This window comes from Budorcas taxicolor, chromosome 5 (genome assembly GCF_023091745.1).
Source record: "Budorcas taxicolor isolate Tak-1 chromosome 5, Takin1.1, whole genome shotgun sequence".
In the NCBI taxonomy this organism is placed as follows: domain Eukaryota; kingdom Metazoa; phylum Chordata; class Mammalia; order Artiodactyla; family Bovidae; genus Budorcas; species Budorcas taxicolor.
This window is the reverse complement of record NC_068914.1, coordinates 92,132,838-92,138,837: the sequence shown is the minus strand read 5'-3', so window position 1 is coordinate 92,138,837 and position 6,000 is coordinate 92,132,838.

Genomic DNA, 6,000 nt, shown 5'->3' with positions numbered 1-6,000 from the left:
CTGTTTTGCAGGAGTTGGGTTAGGATCTCTAAACTCTTTTCCAGTCTCAAATTGCAAACAATCTGAGCAGATATTTTACTGCAAGTGAAAAAATTTTGCCATGACCTCAGATTTTTTTCACGTTTGAGGTTCTTCTAAGGATAAATAAGTGTTTCAGAAATAGAACATTAGCTAATATTGAAATTATCATGAAAATCCCTTGACTGAAAACTATTCAATTATAAAATCAGACTTTTAGAAGTCAGTGGTGACGAGGCAAAAGTTATTACAGAAATATATTCTGGGATTAAAAATACTATGAAAATGATTTTAAAATGAAATAGTCAAATAGGATAAATCATAAAATTGTTGGAAGAGGGACTTATCTACGTGGGTTCAGTGGCTAAGACTCTGTACTTCCAATGCAGGTGGTTTGGCTTTGGCCCCTGGTCAGGGAACTAGATCCCATCTGCTGCAACTAAAGATTACTCATACCACAACTAAGACCCAGTGCAGCCAAATAAACAAATAAATATTATTTTAAGTGCTGGAAGAGAAATTATTTTCTATAGTTGAGGGTCTTCTAATCACAGAAATAATACCTGCCAACTTTAATAAGTTTGGAAAACACAATGTAAGAGAATAAAATCCCCCAAATCCTTTCTATCAACCCTAAAAGGATAATTGTTAAAATTTTAGTGTATATCATGTTGTGAAATAATAAATTTTTAGAAAAATGTTTTGATATTTTTTGAAAAGGCTGAGTTACATGACAATGTAAGCCTAATGTTCTTTAAAAATACAGAGAAAGAGAGAGAGAAATGAAACCTGGAGGACTAATTATTGCATGTTATTTTCATAAGGTCATTTTGATGAAAGCTCAAGAAACCACTGAACTTCCGCTTTTGAAAATTATCAAGTTAATATGCACTACAAACATTCCCACCCCATTACTGATCTTTACCCTATTCCTGAACCCTGGGGCACCTATGACCCTCTAGGATAAGGCTCAGGGATGGGATGAAGCTCAAACATGGGACAGATTAGTGATCTTTGTCTTAAAGTTCTGAAACCAGAAAATCCCCCATAACCCACAAGCCTGGATGTCCTTTGAACATTCAGCCCTAGAGATACTGAGCAAATAGCTGTTGCCAAGGTAGTTGTCTCAAACATAGGAAGCACTGCTATCTGCCTCACTCACTCTCTCTCTCACCTGTTGTTAGATTTCTGAGGTTTTGATGCCTGTGCTCACCTGGGGCCTCACCACTGATAATACCATGTACCTGTGCCACCGTCACTCTGGCCTTCAGGGTTTCCCTAGCATCTCTGTCTGCTCATCTGTGCAGCTCATTACTCTCTTACCTCCCGCTGTGGTGGAAACACTGTCTTCTTCTAACGTCCAAAACTTGAGGGAGAGGGTGGAGTTGGACAGCATTCTATGGCAAAGGGCTAGGTCACAGTGTGAGGCAGTTCAGAGGCTTCACCACAGCCCTCTCTTCACTAGAAAGCACGTATGCTGGCAGTGGGTCTGGGTCTGCCTGGATGTCACATGCACGTCTAGGACTTCACGTTACTTCCACCCCACTGCCAGAATCATTCTCCACTAACATTCACTTTCTCTCAGGGGCTCAGTTGTCTCTCTCTGCAATCCAGTTTCATGCTCATCTCACATTCCACAGGTATAGCTGCATATGTCCATATGAGCTCCAGTTTTGCACAGAGGTTTTACAGGGCTTCAGCAAAATCAGGAAGTATTACCAAATGTCTGTCCAGTGAATCAATTAGGATGCATTTAGCTGCAAATGACAAGGTCCCTGGTGTAAAAAGTGATCTAATAAGGGAATTTATGTCATATAAGTCCATGAGCAGGACATTCTCCAGGCATAGAACAAATGAGCTGGTTAATGACTTTATTAAGATCATTCTCTCACCAGAACAACATCCCTAGGACTAACATCACTCTATCTCTGTGTGGTTGCAAAATGGTTCCAGAGACAACCAGAGCGGCCACCTGTCCTTATTTCAGGTCAAGAGCGGTCGAGAGAGAAATCTGAATGAGATTTCGGTCCCCCGCGCCATAAATTGTTGGCAGCTCCAGTCACATGCCAGCCTAAATCTAAGTACAAGGACCAAAGCAATTTTAAATATGGAGATCAGGGAAGAATATGGGAAGAGTATACCAGGCAAGAGAAGAGCAAGTACAAAGGGCTCTAATGTGCGATTCTGCCTGCTGTGTTCAAGGACCAGCCAGGAATCAGGGTGGCTATGTAGAATGAACAAGGACACATGATCACAGGGTAACAGGGTGGAGGGGAGTGGGAGAGAGAATGTAGCTCGTAGGAAGAGTCTGATTTTTCTTCTGACTGAAAGTAGAAGCCATTGTTGGCTTCTGAACAGAGGATAGACATAATCAGATTTGATTTAAAAGGATCAGGCTGGCTGCAGTGTTGAGGAAAGCCTGCAGGAAGCAATAGTGAAAACTACTTTCAGTTAGGAGACAACTACAGTGATCTGGACAAGACATCATGATGGCTCAAACCAGGGTGGCAGTTGTGAAAGTGGAAAAAATATATATTCTGAATTGAGTCAACAGGATCTGCTGGTGGACTGAACATGGGCTGTGAAGAAACAGAGGAGCCAAGGATGACTCTATAGTTTTTGGTTCAAGCAACTGGAAGGATGGTGTAATCTAGATAAGGAACAGTATCGAAAGGTAGGTTCAGGAGGCATGATCGAGGATTCAGTTTTGGACCTGAGTCTGGAGTCCAAGAGAGAGGTCTAGGCTAAACAAGTATATTTGGCAGACCTGGGTAGATAGTTGGTATTTAATGCCTCCGAACTGGCTGAGCTCACCAAGGGAGTGGGTGTCAATACAGAGAACTATGGACTGAGCCCTGGGGTGCTCTGACATTAAGAATTAAGAGAACATGGAAGCAACCAAGATGTCCAAGATGAATCAATAAAGACTTGGTACATATATATACAATGGATAAAGAAGTTGTGGTACATATAAACAATGGATAGGGCTTCCCTGGTAGCTCAGCTTGTGAAGAATATGCCTGCAATGCAGGAGATCCTGTTTTAATTCCTGAGTCAGGAAGATCCCCTGAAGAAGGGATAGGCTACCCACTCGAGTATTTTGGGGCTTCCCTGGTGGCTCAGAAGGTAAAGAATCCACCTGCAATGCAGGAGATCTGGGTTTGATTCCTGGGTTGGGAAGATCTTCTGAAGGAGGGCATGGCAAGCCACTCCAGGACTCTTGCCTGGAGAATCCCCACGGACAGAGGAGCTTGGCAGGCTACAGTCCATAGCGTTTCACAGACTGAGCAACTAAGCACAAGCACAGAGCTGATCCAGTAAACAGTGAGAAAATGCTGATTTTGTAGATCATAAGAACAGCTGTCTTTAATGCCTAGGAGTACAGGAGAGGAGATAGGATCTATTGCCCAAGTGAAGGGATTAGATTTGGGAGCCTAGATAATTAATCCATGAAAAAGGTTGGCAAGAGGGAAGTGTATATTGCTAGAGATGTGGGTAGGTAGGTAGGTATGTGGTAATGAGATTCTACGGAAGTTTTCTCCTGATGCATCAGTGCTCTCAAGCTCATTAGTTGAGCATGAGGATGGGAGAGAAGGTGATGGGATTGAGAAGAGAGATGGCATAAACCGGTTGCCAAGGAGTTCATCAGAGTAAAATAAAAGCACAGATGTGACTGTCTGGCAGCATAAAGAACCCACATGAGGCCAAGGCTTTGATTTTAAATTGTGTCCAACTAATAGGGGTTTTATTGCCCCTCCCCCTTCCAGCTACATTCAGGTGTATGTTGCTGCTGCTGCTAAGTCGCTTCAGTTGTGTCCGACTCTGTACAAGCAGCCCACCAGGCTCCCCCATCCCTGGGATTCTCCAGGCAAGAACACTGGAGTGGGTTGCCATTTCCTTCTCCAATGCAGGAAAGTGAAAAGTGAAAGTGAAGTTACTTAGTTGTGTCCGACTCTTAGCGACCCCATGGACTGCAGCCTACCAGGCTCCTCTGTCCATGGGATTTTCCAGACAAGAGTATTGGGGTGGGTTGCTATTGCCTTCTCCATCAGGTGAAGAATTTCCTGAATTTCCAAATTGGAAAATTGGATTCAATCGGGTTGCTAGATTTGCCAAGGGAGTTCAACAAAGTGACGGGGGAGTAAGAGTAGAGAGAGCATGTGCAAGGGAGGGACTATAATAACTGAGTGTGAACTTTATGGCTAAAGAGAAAGGTGAGAACATCAAGAGGGTGGGGCCAGAGAAGAGGTGGCAAGATATTGGATTTGATATTCTGGTGAGGGTAGGGATTGTTGGGGTCAGAGTACTACAGGATAGGAGATGTAATCAGAGAACAGATTCTTGAAGTAGAATTTACAGACACGGTGCGATTATTGATAATGACAAGTTCTAGGGGATGAGTAAGTGGCTGAAATAGCGTGAAGGAGAAAATTACTGAGGGAGAAGACATAGGAAGGAACTGAGAGTCCAGGGTACTAGAGATTATCATCTGTTCTACATATATTTTAAATCACCAAGGATTAAGAAGAAATTAGCATTGGAAAAAAACTACAGTAAGCAGGAGCTATCTAGTTGAAAAAGGAGGAGGAGAAATTGAGGTGGGGGAGAGCGGTGGATGATAGCAACAGCGAAGAGTAGTAGTCATACAACCTGATGAAATAAAATTCAAAAGTCAAAGGCAGTTCTAAGAAATAGGGAAGGAGCGTGGTCTGATACTAACTGCCAATACTGAAAATAAAAGACATTTCACATTATCTATATCGATTTCCCATAATCCCGCTTTCACGTACAATTCTTGATTCTCTGTAAATTAGACGCTCTGGCAAAGTAGGCCTTGCAGACTGCTTCACTGAGCCATAGTAAATCCCTGGCTCCTTGGCGTATTTGAATTTGGCTCTTCGGTTCCAGCAATTCAAGAACTACTAGATACTTGACCGCCTCTACTAGCCACTGTTGCTGAGTTTATTCAGGTAATCCCTCAAGGAATATAGGGCTTCTTAAGTGTGTGCAGATGGACAGGAAAACTGTAGCCATTTGAACATTGAAACAAGCGGTACACAAACCCTTGCCCAAACGGTATATATATTTTTTATGTTATTTATTTATTTATTTTTTACCAATTTTCAAGTGTATTTTGTGGAATACTTGAGCTGACAACGACTTTGAAATTGAGGCAGCTACCAAACGATGGTGCATTATCACTGTTGACCCCTAGAGGGCGTCATTCCCAAAGAGACCAAATCAGAAAGGTTGCAAACAGATGCTGATCTTTTTCAATGGCGGCTTCCGTGGAGGTTCAGTTCAGTTCAGTTCAGTCGTGTCCGACTCTTTGTGACCCCATGAATTGCAGCACGCCAGGCCTCCCTGTCCATCACCAACTCCCGGAGTTCACTCAGCTCCACTGATCTCCAGTAGCATATTGGACACCTACTGACTTGCGGAGTTCCTCATTCAGTATCCTATTATTTTGCCGTTTCATACTGTTCATGGGGTTCTCAAGGCAAGAATACTGAAGTGGTTTGCCATTCCCTTCTCCAGGGGACCACATTCTGTCAGACCTCTCCACCATGACCCACCCTTCTTGGGTTGCCGCGCGGGCATGACTTGGATTCATTGAGTTAGACAAGGCTGTGGTCGTAGTGTGATTAGATTGACTAGTTTTCTGTGAGTATGGTTTCAGTGTGTCTGCCCTCTGATGCCCTCCATGGAGGTTCAGTGGTAAAGAAATCCTTGGCCAGTGCAGGAGACGCGGGTTGGGAAGATCCCCTGAAGAAGGAAATGGCGACCCACTGCAATATGCTTGCCTGGGAAATCCAATGGACAGAGGAGACTGGCGGGCTACAGTTCATGGGGTCGCAGAGAATCGGACACGACTTAGCGACTAAACACGAATAAATTTGTCAATGGCCGTCGTCCACTCTTCAGTCCTTCAGGCTGGGATTTTTCTCACCATGTTCCAATGTTCCATGCTCTTTTTTTTTT